Source organism: Cygnus olor, chromosome 4 (assembly GCF_009769625.2).
Source record: "Cygnus olor isolate bCygOlo1 chromosome 4, bCygOlo1.pri.v2, whole genome shotgun sequence".
Classification (NCBI taxonomy): domain Eukaryota; kingdom Metazoa; phylum Chordata; class Aves; order Anseriformes; family Anatidae; genus Cygnus; species Cygnus olor.
The window spans coordinates 13,319,849-13,347,771 of record NC_049172.1 but is presented as its reverse complement, the minus strand read 5'-3'; the positions used below and the strand labels follow the sequence as shown (position 1 = coordinate 13,347,771).

General features: G+C 42.2%; 1 protein-coding gene across 1 annotated transcript in view; it reads right to left on the bottom strand.

The window, feature by feature from the left end:
- ADGRL3 (adhesion G protein-coupled receptor L3) overlaps positions 1–27,923 on the bottom strand; it is a 525,203-nt gene that overhangs the window by 177,238 nt on the left and 320,042 nt on the right.

Genomic DNA, 27,923 nt, shown 5'->3' with positions numbered 1-27,923 from the left:
AAGCTTAAGCAGTCTTTTTTACCTGGGCTTTGATTCAGACTGTTTTCTACCTTGTAACAGGTTGAGGTTAAAGGTAAATGTTTTCCCCATGTGGATATCAGGGCTCTAGTGAGCAGAGACAACACATTTCAGTGCAAGTACCTGATTTTGCAAGGGAAAAAGCCAGCAGAACTAAAAGGCACCGGACCCAGCGACTGGAGAAACTCACAAAGCAATTGCTCTTCCTGTCCCAGGCTGTGGCTGGGCACAGTTAATAAGGTATTAATAAAAACACTAAATATCCCTTGCAAAAGCAAGAAAGTAATGACAGACGTCCAAATACATGCCTTCACGCAACACCAATTCTTCTGGCCTAATGGGATACTGTACCTCTGGCAGCGTAGATGGTTGTAATTTTACGTTTCACAATGAGCAAAAGCTTTTGTAATGCACTCCAACAACCGAGCAATATCCTGAAGTACGAAAAGGGAAGCTTCTGCAGGAGATAATATATTCACGACCAGTTGAGTGACCTGAAGCATTGATTACCCTTATCCTGAAAAGCCTGTATGTGTTGTTAGTGGTCAGTGCCACAGCCAGTTCTGTTATGGCCAACCGCATCCTGGGCTGCATCAGCAGAGGGGTGGCCAGCAGGTGGAGGGAGGGGATTGTCCCCCCGCTGCTCTGCCCTTGCGAGGCCCCACCTGGAGTGCTGCGTCCTGGTCTGGGGCCCCCAGCACAAGAAGGACGTGGGGCTGTTAGAACAGGTCCAGAGGAGGGCCACAAAGATGATCAAGGGGCTGGAGCACCTCTCCTATGAAGAGAGCCTGAGAGAGCTGGGGATGTTCAGCCTACGGAAGAGAAGGCTCTGGGGTGTCCTCACTGCAACCTTTCAGTACTTGAAGGGGACTATAAAAAAGATGGAGAGCAACTCTTTGCTCAGTCAGATATTGACAGAGCAAGGGGGAACGGTTTTAAACTAAAAGAGGGGAGATTTAGATTAGAGGTTAGGAGGAAATTCTCCACTCAGAGGGTGGTGAGGCTCTGGCACAGGTTGCCCAGAGAGGTTGTGGATGCCCCATCCCTGGAGGTGTTCAAGACCAGGTTAGATGAGGCCCTGAGCAACCTGATCTGGTGGGAGGTGTCCTTGCCTACGGCAGGGGGATTGGAATTGGATGATCTTTGAGGTCCCTTCCAACCCAAGCCATTCTGTGATTCTGTGATATATATTATACACATACAATCCCAGACACGGTGATGTTTTGGTGAGCTCCTGCATGGTGCTTTTGGTGCTCTCCATTGTATGCATCCCAAATACATACTTTCTGATTTAAGACTTAATGCTTTTAAATTTCACTAATTCCTCTGCTTCTACTGGGACAACATTCTATTATTCAAACAGGTTGCAAGGAAAGCTTGGAGGGCTTACCTCATTGAATTATATCAAAAGGAAGGGTTGAATTAGGGTCTGATTATCACCTCATTTATGCAAAATACCACTGCAAATCTGTTTGTACACAGCATTGACAGAATTATTTGAATTTTGTCTGATTACAGTCCATTTTACACCTCTGCAATGCCAAAATACATTAGAAGTGCCAGTTTGTAGCATTTAAAAGCACAGGAGGCACCTCATCTTCCCCTACAGGGATCTAAGAAAAAAAATGTGTACACACAGTTATTTCTCTTTCAGTGAGACCTTCTGCTTCTACTACTGACGGCACATTCGTTTGAACACAACAAGGGTATTTCACCTTGATTTCCTATGCTGCTTGCAGGCCAGTGCCTTTGGCTTCCACAGCATGAGAGGCTGGAAGGAAATCAAGAACCCCTCGGTGAGGCTGGGGGAAGTTACAAGACTTTCCACGCGCCCTGATTTTCACCCATTTCTTCAGATGGGAGAGAAACCAAGCCCAACGTGTGACTGTCAGCTGCTGCAGCCTGCCCCTGCTGAGCCCAGAGCCGAGCAATCAGGCAGATTCCCTGCCACCCATTCAGAGAAATCACACAAACAAATTAATTAAATACTCTTCGTGCTGCTGGGTATAGAGGCTCTGAAAACACGCTCTTAATTTCCGGCACAATTAACACTTGAACAACATTAACTGCTCATTTTCTTACCACCACGTTGAGTTGCACTCAACTCTACAAGGCACAAGCACACTGTGGCATCAGTAGGGTCCTGTAGAGAGCTCTCTCTCCCTGGCACTACTTCAAACCCACAACGTGAGCACAAAACTCCTGGAAAAAAATGATCCGAGTAGGGGGGATGTTAAATGCAATTGCAAAAGTAAATAAAAAGTTGTGCCCTGTACTTTGCCAGCTGTTTTCTTCAGGACAGATGTGTAACAGCAGAGTAAGCGAAATCCAATCCCTGTTGCTGTCCTTCCCAGGTCAAACTTAATATACAGACATTCAGCATTAAACACATAATTAATGATGAAATTGAAGGACTTCTAAAACAGTTTTTTGAGGCTGACCTTAGTGGTATAAGATGCAGCATTTCAGCTGTTCTGAGGGTGCTCCATGCCAGATGTGACTAACTGCTGTTATCTTGCCCCCACCAACCAGCTTGAGCAGATACATGGGGAGGTGAAGCCAAGAAGTGGTGATGGCAGTAGGAAACAAACTGGGGAAAACTATCACCAGAAGGCACAGTGCTGGTTTTGTGCCTTCCCGACACATGACCCATAGTGCGAGGTGGTCACTGTCACACCATTTGTCCCTGAACTCTGCTGCACCAGGCTCAAGCATTGAGCTCCCTCTAATGTGATAAAAATGAAATCTGGAAGCTGCCTCGTGCCAGGGCTCCTCGTACAAGGATGGTCTTGGGATTTCCAGCCTTTTCTTTCTCTAACCCCTAGACTCCAAGCTCCTCGGACCAACAGCAGAACAGCCACAACTCTCTCAGCCTTTGACTTGAGGGCTTCCCTACAGCACCCAGAGACAGCTTTCCCAATTTACATGGCTCTCCCCAGCACACACACACACCTTTCAGTGGGTCAAGGAGAAATATGTTTGGGAACCTGCAAACCTAGCAAGGTACCCCAAAGCATGCCCAGGGAGAACTTGCTCAGAGATGAAGATGCTCTTCCTTTTTGAAGACGCATCTGGGTGCAGGATTCTTGGTGTTTCTATACCAAAAGACTGTTAAACAAGAGACTTGTTCACAATTCAGTCCACCAAAGCACATGTCAATAAACTCCCTTTTAGCTGTCACAACAGAAAGCAGTAGTCTAGGCAATTAGGCAATATACAAATGATAACAGCATCAGATTCACAGCATGTTCAGCGTGGCAGATCGTTGATGACAGGACCCAGCAGTCAGTGCTAGAGAAACTCCAGGCTACAGGAAAATCTGCTGCTGGGTAGGATGTATTCCCGGTGATGCTAACAGTAATAGAGCACACAAGGTCCTGAGTGGTTTCTCTTCCCAATCCCTACAATTTATAAAAGTGGTTGAGGTTCCCAAGGAAATACGTCAGCCAACAGGCCATAGGCAACACAACTGGGGCATGCAACTTGCAGGAGGGTCATCATCTTCTCGCCAGTTCCCTACCTCAGCACCCAGCTGGAAAGGCTGAAGAGGACAGTACCATTCTGTGCTTCAAGCTCCTGGTGCCACCAGGAAACATGGATGTTACATAGACAGATCCTAATCAGGTAGCAGAGTTACAGGAAAGCTGACCTTTGCAGCAGCAGATCTGAAGTAAACACCTCTAAACCCAGAGAATGGAAATATGTTACTATTCATTAGTTTGTACTTAAAAACACACAACCCACAATGTATGGTTTGCCAGAAGAACAGTCAGAGAGATAGATAGCTCAGCATCTATATGACACAAGCCGTTTTGGCAACCTAAAGTTCAAAACACTGTGCGAGTACCAGTCCCTGTTTTGTTTTGTTCTCCTGACACGTAATTAAAATGACAAAGGAGACCACATAGCTAAGCTCAGAGCTCACTCCCTGCAGCACACAGGCAAACCGAAGCACGTCGGACCATTTCTCTCATCCTTATATGAAAGCCTGGGGTCCCACTGTAGCACAGCTGGGTGGCTGCTGCACCCTAAACACCCTAATAATGAGCAAAACCAGTCACAGGCACTGCAGCATGCTGCACCCAGCAGAAGGCTGGCTGACATTTGGACTTTTGGGAAAGGAAGAGCAACAGCAATACGGTACATAGCAGGTTGGTCTTTGGTCTCTGTCCCTTTAGTGCAACTGTTCCCGCTACGGAAGACACAAGCCTCCCTCCTCACCAAGCTGACCCCTTAGCTCCTGGCCTGTTTGCCCCCGTGAAGCATTTATTTTACGAGCTTTTCATGTGAAAAGTTGTAACGTGCAGCCAGAGAAGCTCTCTTGGGTCTAGGCTCAGGAGCAATCAGAGAGAATGGAGGAATTAGGTTTTCTGAGACTATTTTGCAAATACAGTATGTACTGTTGCCACCTTCCCATTTTTGCCACCTGATTCCATTTTACCACTTTTCTTTTCCCTCTTTTTTTTTTTTTTTTTTTACTTTGCCCTCAACATGACAGGTTTACTAGAAATCATTTCCCTTACTTTTCAGAGCAAGAACAATGTCAGGTTCCTTTAGCAAGGTACAGTAAATAAATACATAACAGATTGTGCTTTGTGCCCTGCCACTGCTTTACCTGGGGGATCTCCCTTGGGGGAACAGGCCCCATTAACGTTACCTGCCTTAGCAGTCCAAGAGCAGCTTGACACTTGAATGTAAAGCACACAGACTTCCAGTCTCCAGCCAGAGCAATGAATAGATTATTCTTATCAATTATTGCTGTTAATTAACCTTCTCACAGCTGCCAACTTCTGTTATGAAAGAACCCCACACAGCTTTGAGCCTCCCTACTGCATTTCTCCTCCAGACCAAAACTGTTCTGCAAGCTAAGTTTTAAACTTTTTCCAGCCGCTCTTCCTCATGCCTATACCGCCCCATGGGGTTGTTATGACCCAGGTGTACCACCCGGCACTTGGCCGTGTTGGATGCCATACAGTTGGATGTGGCCCATCAGTTTAGCCCATGCAGATCCCTCTGCAGAGCCTTCCAACCCTCAAGCAGATCAAAACTCCCACCCAACTTGGTGCTGTCTGCACATGTACTGAGGTTGCACTTGATCCCCTCATCAAGCTCATTGATGAAAACGTTAAACAAAACTGGTCCTGACACTGAACCCTGGGGAACACCGGCTGTGACCAGCCACCAAATGGATTTAACTCCACTGACAATGACCCTACGGGCCTGGCCACCCAGTTTTTCACCCAGGAAACAGTCCAGCCATCCAAGCCATGAGCAGCCAGTTTCTCCAGGAGAATGCTGGACAATCATGACTTATTGCACAGCAGAAATGCTTGCATTTCACAGCAAATAAAGTGCTAATCCTTTATTTAATAAAAGGGAGGAATACTTGCTCCCTTTCCAAATTATATTTTTCATATAATACCCAGGCATCCATAAACAAAGGTGCTCTGTAAGTACCTTGTGTTACAGGGGCCTCATATAACGCATTCCCAAAATTATCACTTCCTAATTAATCTCACTGTGAAGTTACAGAGATTGGAAATGTCAATAATCCATAAACGCTTTCACAAACCACAACCTAAATTAGATCCTTAAATACTGTATCTATGGATTTGCAGAAATCAAAGCTGTCATTTTTCATAAATGGATTTTTTTTTTTTTTAGATTTTTATTCATCTGATAAATTCGTGAACCCTTTCAAACCATTAATTTGGGCTTCCTTAAAATGTCAGTGCTTTCAGTCTGCTTTTTAATACATAATAACTAAATTTAATAGATGTTCACTAAAATAATACTAAGGATTATTAATGTTAAAACACACGTCAGCGTAACTTACAGTCATCAGGACCCAGGAAACCACTAATGTACATTAACTCTTGTCCACCAGAGGTTTCTGACAGATGAAAAAAAAGTTATAGCTTCCTACAAAATTGTTTTGTGTATTATAGATCAAATTTTGGACTTTTTGGGTAGAAGCCATCTTTTTGTTAGAGATTTGTATAATGAATGACAGACATCAGAGGCCCTAGCCCTCATGTGGACTCTCCCAAAAACCCAAGAAATAACAAATGCTTTTCCATGGCATTGTCCCCTCGAGGCCAATTTTCTAGGAGCTTAAATATTATGACTTCATTTCCTCATTTTAGGTACCAAAACACACAAAAAGTTATGCCTTCAAATATTTTGTTAAGGGGAAAGAAAAAAAAAACAAGCATCAGTCTTGCAGAAAGCCAATGAAACTTCTGTGTTCTGAGTCTTGGGGTTAAACAATAAAACCCCTGCTAAGTGCCCAGCCCTGCAAGAGCCTATGCTCTTTGGCAGAGCAGAGATCAGCGAGACAGTTCTCAACTGTTTTGCAACATTCAGATTTCCTGAAATTCTCTGAATAATTTCTATTCTTCCTTTGACTCTCTCCTCTTGTTATTATTCTAGGTGGCAGTCACAGTGACTGGCTCCCCTGAAGAGGCAGCCACTTCATCAGCTTCAGCAGATGCTGAATGTGATTGTGCTGTGCTTCTAAATGTATTACCCAAGAGGTAAATATTTTTTGCTCATGTAAAGATAATTCACTTAAGGTATAATGAGTCCTGAAATATACTACACTGAATAAAATATATATTAAAAAAAGAAAAAAGTAGCAGGTATTGTTATATTCATAGTTCATCTTCAGAAGAAGTATCTGATTTTTTAATGTGTATAAATCTCTTCTGTGGTGAGATTTTATGTTTAGAGTGCCATTCTAGAGATAAAGAAACCTGAAAACCCAATTCATCCTTGATAAGGCATTCAGGAGACAAAAAGGTTGCTTATGCTACTCAATGTGTTTGTCAGAGGTGAATCATTTAATTTTCTCTGCTCTGTCTGAAGAAGCAACATAACCAGGCAAAATGGGGCAGGGCCGCACTATTGCCTAGATAAGACCACGGCCACCACTTTTGCCAGATGGGAGAAGTGCCACGAGCATTGGCCACTGCTCATCATCAGGGGCAGATAAACAAGCCAAACAGACTTCTGGTGTGACCCTATGGCTGTCGCGCATCCTTCTGTTACCTCTAGATTATATAAAAAACAAGCAGTAACTTCTTAATCTACTGCAACTCTCCCAAGTTGTTGTGCACCAGGATTTTCCTTTTGAAATTCAGCAATTAAAAAGAAGCAGAAAGATGAGTTTTGTGCGAGAGAAAAAAAAAAAAGGATTGTACAAATACTGTGTGAAATTCAATTACAGCTATATAAGTCATTCAGCCAAACTTTCATTGGCAGTTGGCCTCGTATTGTTTCCAGCATGACAGCAGATGAGTGAGCTGCTACTAAATTGCAGCAGAATCAGCCACCTGGACATCATTCTCCCATAACAAAAAAATAAAATAAAATAAAATAAAATAAAGTAAAAAAGGAAAAGGAAAAAAGAAAGCCCAGATCCAGAAGGGGATGTAAGCACTGCAGGGCTAACTGTCTGCAGGGCTTTTGCAGCAGCTGGCTACTGCTGCCAATGACAAGTCTTAGGCTGAGCACCCACCAGCCTTCTGCAACACAGCCCTGCAGCTCTGAAGAGCAAGAGGTGGAGGTCTGGCCCCTGAGATGGAGGCTTGAATTAAACCTCATTCAGGCTGTGAGCTGCTTTCTAAAATAGAGAGGCATTGCTGTGCATTACTTTCAGCTCCAGGTTAAAAAAATAGATAGCCAAGCATTTTCCAAGAACGTTTAGTGTCTCTCTGAAAAAAGTCTGGGCACAAAATGAGCACTGAGCTGCTGCTCCCCGCCATCAGGAAAGGCTTCTGCACATGTGGAGGTGGATCAAGAAGTGCTGGCAGCAGGGTTTTGTCCTCCAGAACTGCTGAATGCAACTTTCCAGGACAAAAACCTATGGTGCACCTCATTGTCTGTATTGCCCACTCAGCCCAGGAGAACTCAGAAATGGGGCACAGACAACAAAATGGTTTAAAACCCCACAAACAGCTTTTTCAGAAATAGTTTTGCTTGGTACAGTCAATCTAACCCCTGGAAGCTCTCGTAAGCAAGTTGGAGTCTAGGTCTTACCGGTCTTGGTCATTCAGTCCACCTGTAACTGGGTTGGGTGAACAGGGCCAGAAAACCACCCCAGTTCTTCCTCCTCCTGCGATGTTAAAAGCACTGAAAGATCACTTGGCAACACGGCAAATGTAGCTAATTCAGATAATTATTATTTGCATAGCTATTTATGTCTTCTTTGCCAGATTAATTGTAAACCCTCCTTGTCTGCCTTTAAAAAAGGAACAAAAGCCTGATGTTCATTAAAGATTTGTCCTCATCCAGGCACGAGATAAATTTGGGATGTCGAGAGCCTGACAGAGCCATCAAGGCAAACGTTAGGTACCTTGCCTTAAGCCATAAGTGGGAAGGGAAAACATCCTAGGTGGGGGAGTGCTGAATTGAAGCTCTGTGTCTTTTGGTCAGATTTCTCTCCAAAGAGGAATAAACTGTTTGTCATCCTGCCAGTTCAGAGACTAGCTATAAAATAATGGATTCCACAGGCCCAAATGAGGCTAATCATGATTGCCAAGGCATGTCTGTGCTGTGAGAAGTGAGTGAAATCTGATGCTCTTCAGAGAAAACATTTTTTGAAAAGCTCTTTGCTCTGCAATAAGCCTTGGCAGTTATCTCATGTCTTTGAGTATCTACCATATTTCTTGTTTGATTGTGAGGCATATTGCTGACACCGGCTGCTATGGCTGAGTTTCCTTTAATAATGCTTGGTAGGTAAAACACCACTTCGTTTTAGCTGTTGAGAAAACCGTGAGGACGGATTTTGCATCAGCTGCCTCTCTCAATAGTACTTATTCTTAAGTGTCTCCAACTGGATGCTGGAGTAAAATGCCCATCAAAACAAGAAAAGTCTTTCCACAAAACCGAGCAATAAACCAACACATTTGTTTTCTCCTCTCTGAATCGGGGAACACCTACGAAGTAGCTGGAGAGGTGGGATTTTACCGCAACTGCTACGGAGAGCGAGTGAAGAGCAGAGAAAGGAGGCATTGGAATTGGTGCTTTGGAACAAGGTTTTAAAAGCTGCACGGCAAATTTTAACAACATGCAGAATTTAAAAAAAAAAAAAGAAGAAAAAAGAAGAAGGAGAATCAGGATAAAAATCAGGGCATAACTTCTAGCATTTTCAGGTGTAAGTAATTAACCCAAGTTACACGTATGCACAGGAATGATTTGCAATATTTTCAGATTTAAATAGTTCGCCCAACCATGTCAAATGCACATACACTCATTTAGGTACTGGCATAGATTACGCTTCAAGGCACACTCCCAAAATGCTCTGAAGAAACAGTCACTGGAGCAGCAATAGTCTGACACCCACATCCAACTACACATCACCAAGGCAAGTATCACTGCTTAGGAGTCTTCATTTTCTGTTTTCCTCCAGCTCTCAGCAACAAAATCTATGCTGAGATGCAGATTTTTTTTAGAGGAGATCATGTCCTGCTGAAGGTGAAAGGCCAGGCTCCCGTGGTTTTCCCCACGTCCTGCTCCAGATGTGCTGGGGAGATGGGAGAGGCTGTGGGCATGCCTGCGTACGTGCAAGACAGACAGGCATAACCGCCTCCTTGAGGGATGCAGATTTAGGCAACACTAAACGTGCTGCTTCAGAGCAACTCCTCCACTAAACTTCAGGGTGTCCTCCAACCCCAGCTGAGCAAAACTCCCTCTCTCCGCTGTGCAGCAGCATCTTTCTTACCTCTGTTTCGCTTGTCTCCTCGCCGCGCCAAGAACTCATTAATCACTAGCTACAGGACCGCGCAGAAAGCCCTCGCATACTTGCCGAGCTGACGAAGGAGCAGAAACGGAGCCAGGGGCTGGCGGGGGTCCCCACGGTGCTCTGGGGAAGGCTGCACCAGCCAGGCTGCCACCGGCTGCGGCTGCCACACAAGCGGACCTCTGGCAGGTTGGTGTTGCGATGTGCTGACAATGAAGCACGCAGGTAAACGCATTAACGGAGGGCAGCTCGCACCAAATGTGTGCTCTGGGCCCACGCACAAATAAAAAGCACTTTTATGTGTTTCAGGATTTGGTTCCCTACCGTATGAACCTAGGACTAAGAAGGATGACATATTTTATACTTAGTTTTTTAATGAATAAGCACTGATATAAAGCAGGGACCTAGCTGGAATGAACTGTCACTTTAAAGGAATACATCTGAGACCTTTAACTTGCACTGGTATATTTGGTGAAGTAAAAATATTATTCTGCTTGGGAGAACCACAAATTACAGCAATAAAATATATGCGGTGAATACGTAGAAATTTGGTACTATTTGCAATGAACTGAATATTAGGCACTACTAAGACCTATCATTTTCACCATTAATGAAAAAAAGACTATTTTATTTCTAATTTAAAGCATATGAATTTATGAAGGTTCAGAAAAGTCTTTTGTGCGCTTTTGCAACAGCTTAACTTCTAATATATTTTATATTCGGAAATTAGGATCCTTGGGCTCTTGCACGATATTTACTGGTGTACATTATTACAGCGGTCAGTATGTGGTGCCCTCTCTCTATTTCTTAGCCAATGCAGTATTTTCACCATGGCATCAATAGATTAAAAAAAAAAATCTCACTGGAGTAAAAAGAAAAAAATTATGTGACAATGAAACACACTCATTTTGCTATGAGGTAATTCAATAAATCTGTCCACTTTGCTAAGGCTTAGTTTTTATGTAAAACGACACTTACTTATCTTGCTAACTTCAAACTGGAAAAAGAATTAAGGGTGAGGTTCAGTTTTCAGCCCAGCTTTTAGTAATCTGAAAATAGGAAACAGGGCTAAGAGGGACCCTAAGAGGTCAAAGGGACAAAGCCAGACGCCGGGGCTATGCTTGGTTCAGGTAAACGCTCTTTTGAAATCTCCCTTTTGGACAATTTAGATGAGGAAAAACCCAAGAATCAAATGGTCACATTGCTGGAGGTTCCCAAAGAGACATCAGTGAAGCCATGCCTATATGGTGGTGGTGATGGGACATCAGCCCTTTCCTTTCATTGTAGCCTTTCTCTTCTGTGTTGTTGGGTGGCCTCATCTAACAGATCTTACGGGAACATGTTAGAGCCTAAGCCCATGAACAGCACAAACAAAGCTTAGTGTCTCCTGGGAGAGGCTTCTGAAGATGCATCTTTCCACCAAACTACTAAATAACCTTGGGGGTGGGAGGGAAAGGAGGAAGTTGGGCATTTGAGAAGAATTGGACCAAACCCAAACACACTTGGATGACCTAAGATCACCTGGTGAAAAGATGCTGTGCTAGGCTAGAAGTGAAACAGTTTAAGAAGCATCACCGTTAAGATTGGTGAGAAAACACAACCCGGAGACCATGCAGCAACATGCATTCATCTTCCTGCCACCGCAGCTCATCACTAACCCAGCCTGCTTTTTTTTTGCACCTCTCTGAGAGAGGCAGCAGTTTCTGATGACCAGCAGAACAACAAAATGATAACAATATTTGAGGCTAAAAAAAACACGTATCCCGGAAATCAGTGAATCATTATAAAATTCAGATGACATGTAGGCATAATCCAACAAAGGTTTGATCAACTGTTTGGCCTCAACAAGCGTATGAAACCCTAGGTGTTGCAAGCAAGAGCAGTGACTTTAGTGAGAGATTGTGGGTAGCCCACCCTTCTAGTAGAAGAAGCTCATGTGGCTTGATATTTCACAAATGCCTACTTTTATAAAAATGTTAAGAACTCTCAGCGTGTTACCACATTGTCCCTGAGCTAAAGGGAAAAACAAGAGAGTTCCTGTGATGGCTCTACCTGGCCCCAGTGAGCTGGAACACCTGCTTGTTGGCTTTAAGGGCATTCGTTTAAATTAACAGAAGTCCAACCCATTTTGAAATGCTCAGAAAACGGCACAGAAGAGCAGTTCTGGCTCTTCTCCTTCAGTGTCTGATCTAGGGTATTTTCACCTCGTGTGTTGGAGGCTCAAAGACTTTTAATAACACCAGATTGTGTGACCTGAGACTCGGAGAAAGGATGAAAGTGTATGTATTATCTAGAAAGGCCGAGACCGCCCTTCTCTGAAAGAAAAAGGAGGGGGTGATGGGAGGCAGGGAGGGGGCTCCTGGCAGCTGGTGCTGCCTGTCCTGGTGTCAAACTCTGACACAGGGGAAGGAAAAAAGGAAGATAAATGGATCAGCTCCAGCTCTGCATGCTCGCAAGCAGCTGGGAGACACAGCTGACACAGGAGGTGGAGGAGAAGGTAGCAGAGCCATCCTGCCCTTTGGCACGCATGTCAGCAATGCGATGTACTGAGTTTTTGATGACCCCAGGCCCAGCTTTCAGCAAAGGAGCTCATCACTGGCTGCAGTGTTCAGGCCAGGCCAGCTCATAGTCTAGGAGCTTTTTTCATGATTTATGACTTCAACCAACAGAACGTGTGCCACTGAAACACATCATTGGAAAGGAATACAAAATGAGAACAAACATGCTTTCTTTAGGCTTCCCCAGTCACTTCATACTGCGTTTCAGGGCACATTAGATGAAGAAAAGGCATCCCCATCCCCACAAAAATCCCCACAGCGCTCTTGCAGGAAGGCACATCCAGAAGAGCCTGAACAAATCCACGCTTTCTTGTCCTCTGCTTATGTGACCACACATCCATCTCTTCCAGTCGACTTATCTGCCACTCTCGCCCCCGCAGCTGTGCAGCAAATAAAGTGTTCCCCACAACAGCTGCGAAATGTATAGGTAAAGACAGAGCCGATCAATTTACAGGAACCCCCGCCACCAAGCCAGGCTGCTAAGCAGTTCATAACGCCAGCAGATGCCTCTGGTTTCAAGCCTTGGGAACCTTCTTGACAAGGCTCTGGCATCGCTCTTTTCATGACCAACAGGCAAGAAATGCAAACTGGGAACAGGCCGCTTTGCTGGCTTCCACCTCTTTCAGAAGACCTCTCTGAGAGTTTGCAAAATATTGGAACTAGGTATTACACAGCTACTCCCTCCAAAACTGCACCTGGGTAAGAATTATCCCCATTTTACAGGTAAGGAAGCAAACACAAATGTCAGCACCCTGAAGCCTTCTCAGAGCAAGGATCAGTGACCCCGCACAGCTGGCCATTTGTCAGGTATCTAATTCACTGCTTACGGCAATTCTTAGTTCACAACTCTCTAGGAATACTATTACTGCAGTTTTCAGGATGGCAAAAGGAAAAAAAAAAAAAAAGATTTTACAGTTTGCTTCACATCGTGCAACAAAGTCAGAGGAAAACTGAACCAGGTGCTCACAACACAATCTGTAGCGAATTAAGTGAAGTTAAATTGTTTGACATATGCACAGCCATGCATGAACGCAAGGACAGGAGAAGTTTGTTCAATGAAAAACTGAGATGACAGGTCCAGTACTGTCAGAGCTCTTCGGAGATCTGGATGTCCCACAGAGGACCTCCATTTGCTAAACATGCATCATTCCTTCCTGAAACACAAGTAGAGCCAGGAGAAAGCATTCACGGTATAAACAGCAGGAGCACTTTACAATCTCTTGTTCTCTCTCTCTTTTTTGAGGGAGTGGGGGCTGTGAGACTTGAATATGTGTAAGTTTAAAAAAACAAACAAACAACAAAACACAACCCCCCACCCCAAACTAGGTATTTTAAAATATTTAAATAATAATAATAATAACAATTTAATTCCAAAGCCACATACCCTTTGGATTGGAGTTGCAATTTTAACTTCTCAAAAACTTGTTTTACTACTTAAAATTCTGGTCGTCTCTGATTGCATCACAACCAAATATAGAGACAAAATACCAGCCGAAAAGAACAAGGCTCATTTTCCTAAAGAAAAGAGATGAAACAATGGCTTCATGACTTATGTGCACTGGAAAAAAAAAATACTAGTTTAAGAACTATATATAGTCTCAACTTGTCATGCTGATTCTCCTCAGCAAAGGCTTTCAGAGATAAAAAGGTATTTTGTTTTCACTTGGTAAAAGTTAGGAAAATAATATCAACACTAAATAAAAAGTAAAAATCCCTAAGACAGTCGGTTTTGCCGTGAAGAAAGATGGCTTTTTCATGGATGTACCTCGTTTTGTTCTTCATAATCCTATTTTAAACACAAGCCTCACAGATGTTGCAAAACTGCTTCTCTCAACATTCCTGTTATGTATGCTGGGATTAAAAAAATCCCAAATTGTGGATCAACAAGCCAGCAACAGCACTTCCACTGGGGGTGTGACTGCCACAGCTGCGAAGATAACAGGCAAGGAAATGTACTGTTGCTTTTGATGGTACTTTTCCTATAGCAATGCCCCAGGGCCTGAGTGGAAACAGGCAATGGTCCACTGCTAATGTGAGAAAAGACTGCTCTCCCAACAGCTTGCAAGCTAAACAAACAAAAGAGTCAGGGTTAATTAAAGATTGACTAAGATTCCCATTTGGGAACAGCGGCAGGAAAATATCCCCTGATTTGTCAAAGGTCACTCAAGGAAGCCATGGCAGAGATAGGAAATGGTGCCAAACCTGGATTCGAGGGCTTTAACCATAGTCAAATATCAAATAAGAAACAGTGCAAGGGTAAGGGGTGGCCATGGATCCTTTCTTCAAGAGATGATAACTGCAAATGCAACTATTGGCACCCTTCCAGTGTGTTGCATGCAAGTTGGCAAGGACACCTTGCCAGGTACTTTTAAAGGGTGGGGGAGGATCACACCGTGGTAAATTCCTTTTAGAGATCATAGAATCATAGAAACTTGTATAATGGATAATTCTTCTGTCCATCTAGTCCTGCAGCTTCAGTGTTGTGAACCCTCGTGGATCACTTTTTCTCAGGGCAGAGCATGGAGGGGTCAGATTCAGATGCTCAATTCAGGCCTTTGATGTGTTTTCCATGAACTCAGAGCTATCTTCTCTCTTGCAGCCTACCTGGATGCTTGTTGGTTGTCGTCAGCAAAGCCTAGGTGAGACTAGAGAATGACTGTGCATGAGGGAATCTGATTGAAGGGACTGAAAACGTTTCTTACCTTACAGCATCGTTTTCAGCTGTCGGGCTTGCCAATTGCCCATGCACTTCCCAGTGACAGACTCCCCAGTACATTCAACTCTGAAAGGTCGGTTCTTTGAGTAGCAGGAGGAAGAAAAGCCTGTGTGGAATGTTCCTCTGTCTTCTTCAGCTTGTCAAAAGCTTGTTTCTTTTCCTGTGAGAGCCAGGCCTGGCCTCTGCCATTTTAAGGTCAAACTCCCAGAACAGGCCGCACTTTCGACAACTACCAGGAGGCTAAATCTGACGCACAACACAGCTGCTCCCTTTTACACGTCAGCTCCCAAGAGGAGGGGTCGTGGTCTGTGCCCTGGACAAAGTGCCAGTTGCCTTCTGGATACACTTCAAGTCACCACAATGCTTGGCAAAGACCCCGAAGCAGCTCCCCCTGGAGCAGCTGTCTGTGAATGAACCTGCTGACGGTACCCATCCCGGGAACAGGAACAGCAAAGGAGGAAACAGCCTTCATCTTCAGCAGTGAAAGCTGCTGAGATGCCACCAGCACGGTCACCAGTGGTGATCCATTGTTGTGAAGAAGGCCTGAGGCAGCTGGGGATGGAAAGAGGGATGTTGTTCAAGGGCACCAAATGCAGGGAAACAACATGGGGTTGGAGCCACGGCCCCTTTGGAAACTGGTCCAAGGGTGCTGCTGTCCTTCACATCTCTAGCAGAGCACCAGGGCATATGGTGCTCTCCCTGGTGCTCCTTCTCCCCCATTCCTGGTGTCTACACAGCCTGATAGATGCCAGTTTAATCATGAGGAAGAGTATGTGCCAATTCACCACTAATTTGACACAAACAGAGCTGCCCCAGTTTGCAGTGGCAAATAGATAAAGGCCTGTTTTCTTTCCTAGTGATGGCAGAGGAATCGAAGGATCACCAAGATGCCACCTTCAAAAAGCACAGACCAGACTCATCAGAAGTAGAAAACACAACAGCAAGAGCAGGAGCAAAATGAGATTTCAGATGCTTCAGGAAGATAAACGCCAAGATAGACAGGTACCAGTGGGGCACAGCAGGGTAGGCCCTCTGTTACGTTTTCAGCTTTGCCTGGCCATGACTGCATGAGCGGTGTAATGCTGTGATATTTGTGACATGCACACATGCACACAACAACTTGTCACAGGACCTTTGACTCTGAATCCTACTATAACGGCAGCAATAAGCCTATTAGATTATAGAAAAAGTCATTTAGCATATTCATGTGGTAAGGATAGAAAATAAATAAAACAGCAACCCCTTCCCTTTTCCCCCTCCCCAAGAAACAGTATGACATGTAGTTCTTTCCATGAAGGGGTTAAGTGGCTTTGCAAAGCATATCTTGCTACCGCTGCTCACACCGAGGATAAATAGAGAACATTCGGTGTTCAGAGAGGACCTCAGCTCCGAACACTGCAGTCCTCGGGGAGGAGCTCTGGGAGCAGCTCAGCATGATATTTTTTTGTTACTTTCTTTGTTAATAAATCTAAAGGGGACTTTGGGCTTTACATGCAACACGGACCTTATTTATAGAGCAGGTCAGGGAAGACTCCTGCTCACAAAGTCGATAGTGGAAAATGGCACCGCTGTACACAGTATCATCACACCAGGGACCTGAGTGTGCAGAGTGCTGTGCTTGTTGACTGTAATCAAAATTTCTGATTTGTCTTCCAACCTTTAGCCATGTAATGACTATGTTTCACAAGCAGAAAACTGGAACAGAAAATAGTAGCCAACAGGTTAGGGCATAACTGGGTTTCCTTCTGGACCATCAGGATTCATCCAAGTCACATCCAGTCAACACAGTGTTTGCAATCGTGACCTTCTCTGGCAATTACAGCTCCACTCTCCTTTTAAAATGCTTTATCCAGCAACGATTTTGCAGCTCCATGAAGCATTCCTGATTAGATTTTCAACACTGTTACACATGAGGTCTCTCGTACAGAATAGTTTCCACACAGAGAATGTGAGAATCACCATTCAGCAGTTTTCAGTGCATGTTTGGAAGAAAAATAGAAAGAGAAAAATAATATATATACACACTGTTGTTTTTTTTTTTTTTTTTTAAAGGGACTTTAAAAGTGCTCAAAAATTCTTTTAAAACAAGGCTAAGGCTTTTTTCTTTTTTTTTTTTTCCCCTCAGTGTGTACATTTAAGCAAATGCATATAAATAAATGAAGGTGTGTCCAGAGCACAAATTTAACAACTCATAGGATCATACGTGTTCAGAAACTTCAATCCAAAATTACAACCACTAATAGCATCATCATAGGCTATTGCCATCAAGTTTTACGGCGAACAAAGGAGGAACAAAGAGACTTTTCAGCTTCTCTAAGATTAATTCTACATATTGGAGTTGGGGATGGGAAATACGAATGGGATATCCAACAGTCTGTAAGAAACCTTCAGTTCTTATCAGACAAAGCATTACAGTGAACATTTTAAAGAGAAAGGGGAAGATAAGAGGATAGATGCATTATGACCAAAATAATTTGCAGTCCAATAGGAAGAACACTGAGTTTACTAGTGCAAACTCATTGCTAGTTTATTTAAAAGCAATATCCAGCAGAAGGAAGGATGGAGAGACAGATCTTACACCTGCTAGAAATACAGCCTGTAGCACCAACGTGAAGCTGTAAAGCCAAACCCTGTTTCCTTCCCAACAATGGAAATCTAACACTAGGGAGTCAGGGTATTAGCAAGAGTGAAACAGGAATGACAAAAAAAAAAAAAAAGAAAAAAAAAAAAAGCATGACTTGTCCTCCTTATACCTTTACATTGCAATGCTTCTGACCAAAGTATAAAACATTGAGATGCAACTGGTTTAAATTAGCTCCATAATCACAGACAGCCTTCTTCTGCCTAGGATGCCATGTGGCAAGCCCGGGCATCCTTTGAAGCACCTTTCAAACAGCTTGCATTTGGCAGCTTCATTCTGCCACCAGAAGCTAGGAGAACAAAAACCCCAAGCTGCAATTTCGGCTCTGCAGGTATATGCATGTGTTAGAGTAACAGCTTCATTTCAGGGGAGCAGGTATCAATAAGAGAGAGAGGTACTGGTGGTTTGTTCATATCAGTATTGGAAACTTCAACGTTTAGAAAAAAAACACAAAAGGAACTGGAAAAAATGATGGGACACAGACAAACTGCTGTCAGTTCCTATGTGGTTACTCTATTACTATGTCTTTCAGCTGATATAGTTCTAACTCTTTTAAATCAATTTATTGAGAAGTTCAGATCAACCCACAGGTTCTGCACTTACTGTCAAGTATGCACAGGCCTGCAGTCAGCAGGCTTTTTATTATTTTATTTGGTCAATTTGCTTAAAAGCAATGAAATCTTAACATCAACACATTTAGTTAAGTTCCACCCTAAGTAACGAGACACGAGATTTTAAAATGTTGCTCCACTACCAGTGAAACCGTCAAGGATTAGTTTTTCTGGACAAAAAAAGAGAAAGAGTGCCCAAAAACTCTATTAATGATGACTTCACAGTAAATGGAAGACTATTTTTTCTATTATTTCACTTGCAAGGTTCACCTGCCAGGCTTGCTATTTTTCTCACTCATCCTTTTACAATTACTCAGTTGCTTGAGCAGCCAGGAGTATCACAGGCAGTACAAAATGTCCACTGCAAAGCACCTTTAGCAAGATAACCATCAAACAAGGCTGCATTAATCATTTCTTGCAGACTAAACTTTACAGAGACTTGACCGTTTTTTTACAACACTTCACTATTTCTGTGTGCCTATTCCAAAAAAATGAGGGTTAAATTGCATGCTGCAGGAACACAACCTCTTCCACTAGGTACTGTACTAGTGAGGAAGCTTCACCTTTGTACAAGCATGACAGATCAGGCATCTCCCTGAGAAACTACAGTGATTTTTGTTTAGATTTAGGATAAGAGGAGGGCTGAGGAGGGCTCAAAGGTTTAAGTAGCAGTGCTGAAATTCTCTTTTCTGCTCCAACCCATTTCAAGGCAGGCAAAAACCTTCCCAAAAGGCCAAACAGGAGCATTCTCCAGTTCAAAATTCAGGTCCATATAACACGCTCTTTTTCAACTAGAAAGACATGCAAGTAAAGCCACAGTTTTATTTGCTTGCTGTCCACAGCATCACTTGCTTTGCCATGGGTTTTTACAGAGCTGCCACACACCACCACAGAAATGTCTCTGCTGCAGGACTGGCTGAAAAGAGACATTGGGATGCTGCTAGGTTTTAATTTACATGTGAAAGAAATCTTGGCTTTTCCAATAAAATGTGTTTTAGAACAAGAGATATTTGCATATTTATTTTTAATGGAACTAACAAGCCACATAATAAAACCTACAATCAAAGGAAAAGCACTATAACATTAATTTTCTCTTAGGTACCTCCAATTCAATATTTTCTGTAGCACATCATTCTTTGGAGCTTTAATGTCTATGCTTTTATAGACCTAAAAACAATTCTTACTATTTCACTTAAAAGAAAACCTGCAGGGTGTGAAAAGGAGGCTCTAATTGACTTATTTTGTTTTATGAAAAACTGTGTCCCAAAATTCTTTATGCAGTAAATTGAATTTTCAAACTGATGCTTATCGTATGCACAATTCTTTCCAGAAATGAATTTTTAAAACACTGATACTGGACAGACAACTGGGGGTAAAGAGCTTGCCTGATGTTTTTAAAACTAATGGTTGCAGTAAAAATGTCAGTCTGAAGAGGAAGTAACAATTTTGGCTTCTACTGCTAATTTCATAGGCTTCAAAATTGTATTAGGGCTTTCATTTATTGCCACCGTTAATCAGGAGACATATAGCTGTAGGTCAGCGCAATTATGTGCATTTAGAAGCAAGTCAGTCATTTCTGCATAAGATTTTTCTTTTTAAGTGAAGAACAGTTTTACAGTGAATATATACTGTTATTCTTCAATAAAAGCATATTCCTCCTTATTTTTAGATCTATTACACATACACGATTCATTCTGGGAACTTGTGCAGTTGAGATTGGCGGGCTGTATTTAGAACAGAAGTTGTTCTCAGTTTGAGGCTTTCTTACTGATCATTAACTACCACGCAGCTGGCAATGAAATCAACCTCACAATTGTCTTCTGAATGCGATAAACACGTAACTGGGTCATATCATTGCTGTGAATCATCTGTAGCCACTTTTACATCATGTAATTTAATATCCATTTGTAGAAGAGCTGACACTACCGCTCGCTCTATTCTTGTTCAATATTGGAAAATTTAATTGGCTACCTATTTGACTTCAGGCAAACAGTGATATAAACCAGACAAACTCTCACCTTTTGACCCTATTGATTGACCAAAGTAAAACACACCGTTGATGCCGCAAAAGCCATGTGAGCATTAAGTTAGGCTAATTCTGCATTCCTGGGACTGAGCAGACTTTCAGTACTCTCTGCCAGCTTGACGAGAAAAAGTTACGAAAAAATGGCCTGAGCTGAGCGATTAGCAGTAAATCCAACACTCTACAAGCAGACATTCTCCTGGAGCCTCGTCTTCCAGGAGACCCTCTGCTCCTGAAAGGTCAGGTCAACTGCAAGGAACAGCATTTGGATTTAAGAGGCTGAAGCTTGTAAAGCCATAGTCACATCCATGCAGGTATATTTATGGTAGAGTAAGCGAGAATCTGAGAAATGAAGTGGAAAGAGCATAGAAGGGGGAGAGGAAGGGGTGAATTTTCAATAAAACCTCCCTGAATTCAGGCAGAGAGAAAAGAAAGCGATAAATAATCTCTCTGCAGATAGCTTGCATCTCCACACTGTTTAATGGCATTCTTATGCCCGATTTCCATGGACTCTGGATATCACATGAAAACCAACAAATCTTGGCTACCTGGGGCTCCTTCCAACAAATTCTGCTTTGCAATGAGCCTGTCAGCCTGCTCAGATTTACTCAGCCTGCAAACCGTGCTGCAAAGGTAACTGACTGCCCATTAAATGGAGTAGCTCAGCATTGGACCAGAAGCATCACAAGGAGGATGAGCAGGGAGGAAGGGAAGAAGAAAGCTTTCATGTCTTGTGGAGCTTCAAGCTGCCAGATTTGGGTGGTGGCAGGAGGTGCTGGCTGAGGTACTCTTGCCTAGGTACTTTATCCATATCTAAGTCTGCTTCTTTTCACCCTGAAGTCTAGGGAAAATAAATCCTTTAGGCCTTGCACAACTCCCACTGCACTCCTGCAGAGGGTGAGGAAGACCCATAGAGCATATCTCACTACAAAAAGACTAAGTATGCTTTTTCATTGAAAATCCTCTATATTCAGGTCTGACCAACAATACAATACAGGGAGTTTGTCCCATGCTTAGCAAAGGACACTGCAGAATTCCCCCATTTTTTTCTGATAAAAGTGAAACAAATTGTTTCCAATTAAAATAAATACATAACACAGTACTTAAGAAACTTCTTGGTTAACTTTACAGCTTTATTTTGATTCACTTATTTTCTTTTCCTGAAGAGAGGGCTGCGTAAATGCTGCACTGTTAAGGGAAAGAAGTTCAAACTTTATATAAGGGCTTTTTGCCCAGTGTCTCTTGGCATGCTTCCTTGGGTTTTAGATTGCTTTGTATGGTGAAGCATTACAGAATAAGATAACACTGTGTTATCTACGCACTAAGGAAGGGCTTTGCGCTAAAGAAATTGAGCCAGAATTTCTTTTCAAGGAGAGCAGAGAGTGCATTTGAATAAGCACTAAATTCAGCAGGGGAATAACTAATATGATTGGTTTTAAAGATGCAGAAATGAATATTTTGATGTATTATGAATGTTGTGTGAATTTAAAAAAGCTGGAGGAAGAACGTACATGCTTTTTACTCCCATTTCCAGCCAACATGCTGTAGCAATTTTATAAATCAGAAAGTAAACAAATGCTTGTGATTTTATTTTTGAAAGGCTACTATCACAAAATACCTTTGGCTCATTTGTTCTGGCAATATGTGCCTTAATGATGTATCTCACATCATAGCCAGCAAATGTTTTTGCAGCATGTTTTGTAGAAGTGATGAAGATTTTTAACAGCCTGTTCTCCACCAAATTAAGCACTGATCCTGCAGATGCTTACACAGTTTACTTGTTTCCACATAAGGCATGTGCATAGATAGTAAAATAGTAATGATAGGCACATGCTTAGAGAATGTAGTCTCCAAGATGGTTAGTCCAGTTTCTGAAGACTACTGGGCTGGGATCATCGGAATGTAAACGAGTTACATCTTTGCTCTCATCTGGATTGCTCCTCAAGAGCCATGCTTTTATTCTGCCAACGATCTTTCACGTGTTGTGTTTAGAGAAACCATTTTATTTCTCAAACAAAGCAATGCAACAGATATTGATTGAAAAGAAAATCGGCTTACTGATGGAAAATACAGTATTTTCTACAAAACCAGGCACCTGAAAAAGCACTCATCAATGTCATCACGATATGCATTGGTCTTACGTTACAAATCAGCCCCTTACAGTAGCACTGCAAAAACTTCTTGAATCTTCAGGTAAGAAGTTATGCAGGACCTCTGTTAACCAAGGCCCCTTAGGAAGGGCTGACTGGTACTTGTGCTGCAACCATGAATTTCACCCTTGCCCAGACAGGTGCAGCTCTCACCAAGCTGAGCTGAAAAAGAGCAGGATCCTCTTACACCGGAATTGATGTTTGCTCACAGTTTTCCATCATGCAGTATTTCATGGTCTCCATTTTCAGGTTATTAAAATAGGATATTATCCAACAAGTGGAGGGGAAGAAGGGGTCAGGGAGTTGGTTCCTGTCTCAGAAATGGCAGCTAAAGCTGCTGAGCAACATGTGTTTCTCATTTGAAATGTATCACTCATTCTTAAAAACAATAATACATACCATCTGTTGTAGCCATTCATAATTGATAAGATTTGGGCTGAGTTTGACTGTGAAAACCCATTTTAACATGAGTATCAACGTGCATACAAAGAAGTGTTGCAAAGCAATTTGTTGTTCCTTTCCATACATTGCAGCCAATGATGGCCAACTGTCACTTGGCACACACATGCTGCTCTGGAAACCCGATTTATCAAGTCATTGCAAGGCATCAGCATCTGCCCTTCACAAAAACAGGTTAATAATTAGGCGCTGTTTCCCTCAAACAGTTAATAACCAAATTGCTAGATGCTTGTATGACTGGACAGAACGGTTGACTCTGTGTCAACAGAGCTATTAAAATGCAAGGATACACAACAGAAAGCACTCTTTTTCTCATAAAAAGTAAAAAACTGAATGGTTGTCTTGTATACTCTAGGGCTGGTTTGAGACTTTGATAGCCATTTAATTTTGTCTCTGAGAAGAGAAGGGAGGACGGAGTAGTCCCCTTTGAGAAAGAAAAGCCTTTCCTTTGCACTGCAAATGTCTCTCCCTATTAACATCACCGCAGCTCAAATTTCTCAGCTCACAAATCTGAAGCCCCAGACTCACCCAATTTATTAACCAAGGCTACGCTGATTCTAATGATGCCCAATTTCAATCCGTACATTCAAATTACCTCCAAGTCAACGAGAAAACTCCCAGGTGTTTCAGTGGGCTCTCATCAAAAGCATGGGCTTGGAGACAGCTACACCTTTATTAAGCCCATTGTTTGCTTGGTTTTAAACTCCAGAAATTAAAGATGACAATTTTACCAGGATGTGTTTGCAACGGACTCGATTTGAAACACTGACTTTTTGTTTCCAAAGCACCAGCACCAGCATGCGGATTTGTCACTTTATGATAATTACTATGTCCCCCCACACAACAGTCATCTGGAACATATTTCATTATTGACTTCATTTAAAACGTACACGGCATGTGCTCACTCTTCTGAGTAAGTCTTTAAATGGACAAAGGCTGATTTGTTCCTTCTTCAAAAATCCAGCCTCAGCATGTAAAGCTATCCCCAATTTAGGTTTATGCTATTTGTGTATAGCATATATAAAATGTAAACACGCTGACATTCATCAAGCATTTAAGCACATGCCTAGGTGTAAACACACAGGTGGTCTCCCTGGGAAAAGCCTCAGTGAAACCTGGGGTACAACTGCAGACGTTCTCTGTACATACAACCTGTGTAGTGTAAATACACCATGTGAATGAAACCTGTTGGCAGCACTCACATACTACTGCATTTTCACTGCTACATTTTAGTGTATGATGCCTCCACATTTTTAGCTTTATATCGAGTATCAACTAACGGTCTTCCCTTTTTCAGGTGCTGCTAACCTGAGCATAAATACCCAGAGAAGCAACAGGACACAAATGCAATTGGAACAGGGCTAATTTCATTTTATGATAACAGAAAGACCACCAGTAGCGATTCAGTGTAATTTTACACCAAAGAGAGCCACTAGCCACTCCTTTCCTCTCTCCCAAGCGAGGCTACAATATCAAAGTCATGTACCTTACAATTTCAATGTTTTGTGCCAAATCTTACCAATAAAAAAAAAAATCTCCAATATCACTTACATATCATTTCCTGAATTTTCATCTCCTTAGGGTCAAATTTTCAAGCCTGAGTCTGCATTTGCTACAACGCCTTTACACACACACCTTCCCTCCTCCTGCCCCCCTTTTAGCTTTGCTGCAAAAACATGGGAATGTCTCCTAAGGTTGCATTCGGAATAGCACTTAAATGCACGTTTTGTTGCTTTAAATAGTAACATAGGTGGAGTAACTCTAGAGTGTTTCATATATAGACATTGAAAGTAGATTTCCAGGGAAGCTTAGCTTTCATTAGGGCACCTAAATGTAACGGGCTCATTTTCAAAATCCCACAGAGTGCAATAGCTCCTATTCTGTTTAGCAGAACTATTATTTTGCCGATCTGAACATCCGAGGTTTCTGAAGCTTTCAGGTTTGCATGTCTGTGTGGTCCCACAGGCCTATGCAAGAGCTTAAATTGAAGAATGTGCAATTATTAATTTTTAAAGCAAAAGGATAAATGCCTGACACTGCTTCTACTGTGTTATTAAAAAAAAAAAAAAAAAAGATGATGACTTGGTGGATTATGCAGGGATATGCTAGCCCCAGCCTCTGCTGAACTAGTCTGTGCTCTCCAGCAAAGGAAAAGACAATAGTTTCACTATGACAGACCACTCAATGCACAAGAGAGAAAAAAAAAATTGAGAGTTAATGAGGCACTGCTGAATAATACCTTCACAGAAGCAGAGAGAAACCAGGTAGATGTCATCTGCAAGGTAAATTAAAATTATACATCTCTGAGGATTATCAGTGAAATTTGAGATCTGGAAGGGAATTTGCTTTTGATATTGGAAGGGATAAATACTCCATGTAAATCCTTTTATGTGGGCCTGTAGAGCGGAACAGAGAAATTAAAGATAAATGAGATTAAGGCGTTTTTTAAAACTACATTAGACATATTTAAGTTACCCATGGAGGGAAAAAGACTTTGGAGGAGGAGATTAGTTTAGACCCTCAGCAGTACATTCATCTGGGAAATCATTTGGAACAAATCTTTTCTAATCGGAATCGGTCGCTACCCCAGCTCCCAAAAGGCAGACAGCCCCCTCAGCCCCCTTCAGGAACAATCTGCCATAACTGCACAGTCTTTTCTGAAGCTAGACAGCGTCTAAAAAATGCACGAGCCTTGCAGCTCGTTGCAGCTGTGAGCTAGGAATCGCTGGCTCTGCAGCTGAGGTCTTCCTCCTGCAGTGCCATGAGAGCTGGTCAGGCAGCTGGCAAGGACATGAGCCCACTGAGCAAGTCAACATTTCTGCACAGTCTGGCAACTGGCAAATTTTGGGCGAGGTTTAGGAAAGGAAACTCATAGGGGTAAGTTATTTTATTTTATTTTATTATCATTTTTTTTTTCAAAAGGATGCCCTGGGGAGGGCCCCTTTGCCTTAGCTTCCCACAAATCCTGCCATTTAATTCCTCTTGGAAACGGAGACAGAAGCTAACCAAAATCAAATGCTGTGCAGTCTGTGTTTCTGTCTCCCTTGCCAGAGTTTGAGGTATATACAACTACTATGGTTTTATACAGGCCTATATTGTTATTAAAAGTTGACTGGAAATGTTGTTAGCAAGGAAAGTGGAGGAAATGAGTAAAAAAGTAATACATTCAGATCCATTTGGCTCTCTTCCTGGGAGCCCTTTTAATATAAAGGAACTCAACAAAGCTGTATTTTTAGATCTGGAAAGATGTGCTTTACTATTTCGCACACTAAAGGGATTTACCTTAATACACTCAAAATTTCCCCCTCCCTCCTCCTCCCTGATGTGCTAGAAGAAATGAACTTCAATCCTAAACTTAACCACTGGATACAGATATTCCCTTTTCCCTATTGGCCAGAATAAAAACCAATAAATGTATTTCATTTCTTTTGTGGATTTATAATAGCACCTGGCAAGGATGGTCTTAATCTCCTTACACTGCTTGCACCAATGAAAGAAACCTTTGCAGTATTTATTGTGAGAGATATGAAAGGATAACAGGAATAAAATCTGGAAATATAAATATTATCTTCATGAAGATCTGTTATAAAATATATGAAATCCATATCAGCCTCTCTGGAGGGTGCTCGGCATAATGGCGCAATTTAGACAATAGGTTGTTAAAGATGGGAAGAAATACATTCCTCTTAATGACACAGAATTGTTCAGAAACAATTGTGAGCTATGGGGTCATGTTTAGACGGCAAATTGGTGGCAAATACCTAGAGGTACACCTGTCAGGAGTAGACAAGAAATACTGGTTAGTACAAAGGACCTAAAGTCAGTGGTTTCTTCCTGTATGTACAGCGGACAAGCATGATTGCAGGGGCCAGACTGCTATGTTTTCCAGCCATCTTTATTAATTAATCCTACACAGATATATTTCAAAAATTAGAAAGATGTTCCATTATTTGGATACGGAATCATCAGCCACTTAGGTGGGGAAAATCATGGATTATTAATATATTGAGGAATTCGCCAGAATTTCATTATTCTTTCTGCCCAGCATGGTTACAATTTCCATTATTAGTTGAGATACTCTCAATTACTCACTATGCTGGAAATGGGTGTGACAAAGATGGATTTCTTGAAAAAGATGAACACCTTCAGAAAGCCTTGGGTTACTAGAAACCTGGCACAAAGTTTGCTGACATTGAAAGAAAGCTTCCCAGTGCCTTTAAAGACTTTTTGATTCAAATGCAAAGGCATTCAGACAACAGATTTAAAGATTTTTAAGCAAATTTTAGTTGAAGTGGCTAAACCCAGAGCAATGGTGTACACTTTCTCACCAGAAGTGGGACAAGACTGGAGAGGAATAACAGTGCTCTGAAGTCACGCTAGTAATTAAGTTACTCCCTTAGATTCATAATCTTCATAAAATGAGATAAATCACACTATTCATCACAGTTTTCCATCTTTAGTTTCCATAACAGAAACCAATCATGGAGGCCTTAAGGAGAACAGACAGAGGTCTACCTCAAGGAGAACATCCAACATGAGAAACACGCAGCATATCTATGGTAAAGTCTTTGACTTATTTGAAGTCTAGGTCTCTGCAATGCAAAATTTGTGAGCATGAGATGATGGTAGGGATACAGATACGAATGTACTATCTGTTCCTCTACCACAGGAACCTTTTCAGATTATCCAAAGAAAGGAAGAAACCTTCTCACAAGTGTATTTGCTAAAAACTTTAATGAACATTAAACTACTGTCATGCTTAGCATGCTCCCCAACATTCCCCTCAATATGTTTGTGAATTTTACTCTTGCAAACTTGTCACTGGTCTCCATTTCACTTTACACCTACTTAAGAATTAATTGGAAAAGAAAAAAAATAATTTCTTCTTAATTATATCTGTCACCAGGATACTCAAGCTTTTACAGGAAAAGAATTGCACCACTCCTGCTGTTTCCCTCACATACATTCAATGTTTCCTAAAAGATCCTCAGGATTTTCCAAAGAA